Raw genomic sequence first — 4405 nt, forward strand, 5'->3', positions numbered from 1 at the left:
ATGAGTGCGAAAGGGACGGCAGTTTGATAGTACAATAATTAGTCATAACTTGCACGAAAGGCCCATCTTGGAAACCGGTTGCCGAATTGGTAAAGCGAAAGAACACCTAATATTTTTTGAGACCTTGGAGGATTTACGAAACCACTAGTTTTGTTGAAAGATTAAAAAAAATTATTTCCTCCTGGGGGGAAGGAAAAAATTGGAAGGATATTTTCACTAAGCTAGGAAAAGTAAGGCACAAAGGTACAAGTTGACATTTTTTCAAATTCCAAATGTAGCATTTTTATAGTTTTAACCTTTTTCGGTGTGGGCCAACGTTTCGAGAATTCAGGTTTCGGTATATTTTTACACCCACTAAAATCTGGATTTCTATGCTAACTAGGTTGGTTGAAACACAATCCGGGCCAGGATATTGCGAAGCACAAACCAAACGACGTTTCTATTCATTCGGTAACTATCGCTTGATATCCTTTCACGTTTATAAATCAAAAAGTAAGTTTGAATAAGCATTCACAGACAAAATAAGAGAGAAGAATAGCTTTCTACAAAAGTCTGTCTAACAAACCATTAACTTATATGAAATACAAACAATAAAATACAAAAAAAAAGACAACTAATTAAAATCACAAACCCTTAAAAGGAAACACAACATACTATTTAAATAAATAAAAAAATTTAAAAAGTGTAAAAAAAAAGAGGCTAAAAGTATCACACAAATATAAACGCGCCCAATGGTAAAGGAACAAACAAAGAATTACAAACTCGAAAAAGCAAACTAAGTACATACATATACATACACAAGTGCAAAAATAATCATCGAACTAATTGGCAAATAAAACCTAACAAAAACCAACCCTCCAAACCAACAAAAAACTTATCAGAACTCACTTAAAACTAAACAAATAAAAACTATTGTGAATAATACTCTAGTACACAAATGACCTAATTAATAGAAACACGCACAAACTAAGTGATAAACTATGGTAATTCATAAAATAATTAATTCAAAGAAAACAACACACACAACTAGTACACAATGAACTAATTAAATAATTTGTTGAAGTCATAAGGAGCGGTAAAGAATGAGGTAGTTTAGAAAAACACCTTTTCATTTTTTTGCTAACGTTTCGATCTTTATTCGGGACATCTTCAGGACATGGGGAAATTACAGAACATATGTTGATTGGAAAAAATACAATTTAAGATGTAAACACAAATTTTATTTTTCCAACCAACATGTGTTTTGTAATGTAACCCAGCCCCTGAAGATGACCCGAATAAAGGTCGAAACGTTGTAAAAAAATGAAAAAGGTGTTTTTCTAAATAACCTCATTCTTGACCGCTCCTCACGACTTCAACAAATTATGAAACAACAGGTCACTAAGAAACACACAAAACTAATCAAATAAAAACAACTCATATAAACTAAATTAGAACCTAGTTCGCTAAAGAACTAATTACAGTAACTAAAACACACACACACACACACATACAAACTAAAGGAGAAAGTAATTCACAAATGAGGTAGTTCACAGAAAACAACTCACACAAATTAAATAATAAACTAGTTCACAATTGTACTAATTAAATTAAAAACTCACATAAAATAAATTAGAATCTAGTAAAGAAATTATTACTGAAACTAACATATACATACAGACACACTCCCACAAACTAAATGAGAATATAGTTCACATATGAGCTAATTACAGGAAACAACGCACACGAACTAATTAAGAAACTTGTTCGCAAATTAACTAATTCACAGACAATAGCATATACAACTAAATAATGAAGTACTTCAGAAATGACCTGCAGAGAAAACAACTCACAAACTAAATAAGAAACTAGTTCACAAATGAACAGATTTAGAGAAAACAACACACATAAACTTAATTATGAGAAGATAACACACACAAACTACAGAATTAACATGTTCTTACATGAAAAAATTAAATGATAATAACTGAATCAAATTAAATAAGACACCAGTTCGCAAATGATTAATCCAGAAAAAACAATGCGCACAAACTAGATAATCAATATTTCACAAATGAACAAAATTCATAAAGCACAAGTCACCCAAAACTAAATAACAAACCACCTAATTTACAAGAAACAACACAAAACCCAACAACACTAGAGACAAAACAACACTAGAGACAGAACAGAAAACTACACGTAGCTGCAAAGGGTATTATAACCAACTAGTACATTAACAAAAAAATAATAAGATAAAATTCCCATAATCAAACAAATAATCAGTCAAATTCATAGAACGCAACAAATCAACTAACCAAATAGCAAACATATTCAAACCGGTTACAACTTATATTGCCATACTTATCTGTTAGGTTTTTGATTTTGGAATACTTTTATGTTCTTTGGAAAATAAAATGATTACATTAGTATGATAGATTAAGGAGATAATATGTTAATAATTTAAACAAAAACTCTCAATAATTATCATATTTTTATATTCATTTTGAGAAAAATTCAGTCAATAGTGTTCACACATAATTATTTGCGTGGTCGGTTGATGTAGAAAATCTTCCCACCGGTTGATTTTGCTTTTCATTTATTGTAATTCAAGATTCGATTGAGGAAATATCTCGCATTCCAAAGAGGGTCGTTCGCAAAGTCGTCTCCGGCAAAACGTTTCCAATAAATAAAATCGCTTTACGCCCACGCCCGAGACAGTTATGAGCTAATAGCACACGACATGGAAAAGATATAGGTTCAGTTCACCCGGCAAAGGCGGTTGTAAATTATATCTCAAAAGATACATAAAACTATAAAACATGACAAAAAAAAGGACCGAGAGCGTTTTTTGCATAGGAACTATGGAAGATTTTCTTTTATATTTAAAAATTGTTCGGATCATTACGCAAACTTGTAAATTTTCAATAAAATAGCAATGTTGTGAAGGCGATGGTTTTAAATTGCGAAAATTGTCCTTTGCCAACTTTCTTAGTTTGAAAAAATAAAAAAGTGTACATTTGTGTACGTATTTTTTTCTTTTTTAGGTATATAAAGGCGTCAACCTACATAAGGTTTATGTACGCCTTAAAATGCTGGCATGATGTCACTCTTATGGCCAGATTTCTAATAGATTAGTTTTCTTTAGAAATCTTATCAGCTTGTCAATTGTTATGGTGTTATCTCTTAGAATTTCTGAGAGGCAGTATGGCATATTACAATTTTGCCTATCGTCTTCATATGCTATGTAGGCTGAGAGAATATGTTTCACAGTAATGGGCACGTTACTCGCTACACAGGTAGGGAGATCTTCCTTGGCCATGTGTGAGTCTCGTGTGTCCTATTCTTAAACGAGGTAGAACAGACTCTTCATGTCATGCAGTTCGAAAAGAAGACCCTCAATATTTGACTTGGGGTTAAACTTCTCTCATTTTAACATTTCTATTTCCATGCCAAACTTGTTGCCACGCTAATCATATCATTTCTTTTAGGTGAGACATGAAACCCTCATGGGGAATAAAGTCTGACCGTTATTCTATTCCCCGTTTTGCGACTTTATCCGCTGCTTCATTCTCAACAATTCCGCTGTGCCCAGGTACCCAAAGGAAGACAGCCATATATTCCCGCACTGCAGAACGTGCAGTGCATTTAGCATGTTCTGTACGAGAAGATGGGAGAAGATGTTTTTAAAATTCAACAGAGCCGACTGTGAGACTGTACAGATTATTGGTGTTAAAAAATTCAAGGTAGCCACTTCGTTAATGCACTCATCCAGCTGTTGTTCAGCATTATAGTTGCTGCAGGCAAGATGTCAAGAGAACGTATACTGGTGGACTCCACAGACAAAAGCTGTGCTAGTACATTCTTGAAATTATATTATGTATGCGCATTAATCTAAAATATTGTAACTGAGTTTGTTTAATAATATTTATGTAATTGTACTCCATCTGTAGATTATGTAATGAGGAGGAGGAAACAGCAACCAATATCATCTTCGAATGAGAAGCAACAGCTGGAGATTTAACCTAACGTACGAAAAAAACGTAGGGAATGAAATTGTAGCAGTGACAGTCAATGACTTGATACTTCTAAGGAGAAGGATTGAGTCTATTACACTGAAATAAAGAACTAGGAAGGTACAATAAGCCAGAAGGCTGCAGTGCCTGGGTAGCTCAAACCCCGCTTCCTAGTATCGTTATCATACCATACCCCGTACATGAATTACACAACTTACAAATTGTTCCCATGGTATAAAAATCCCTGGAATATTAACACTACGTCTAATACTGCACCGTGAGGACACGTGTTAGAACCCGGCGAATGCTGGAACTCAGTTTTTTATCGGGTTCAGGCGAGTAGGTCAAGTAGTCATCGCTTGAGGCGACGTGGAGGATTCTTGGGATGGGAAGGAGTGGAGAGGGCTTAA

Source organism: Cimex lectularius, unplaced genomic scaffold (genome assembly GCF_000648675.2).
Source record: "Cimex lectularius strain Harlan isolate CLEC.00 unplaced genomic scaffold, Clec_2.1 scaffold123, whole genome shotgun sequence".
Taxonomy (NCBI): domain Eukaryota; kingdom Metazoa; phylum Arthropoda; class Insecta; order Hemiptera; family Cimicidae; genus Cimex; species Cimex lectularius.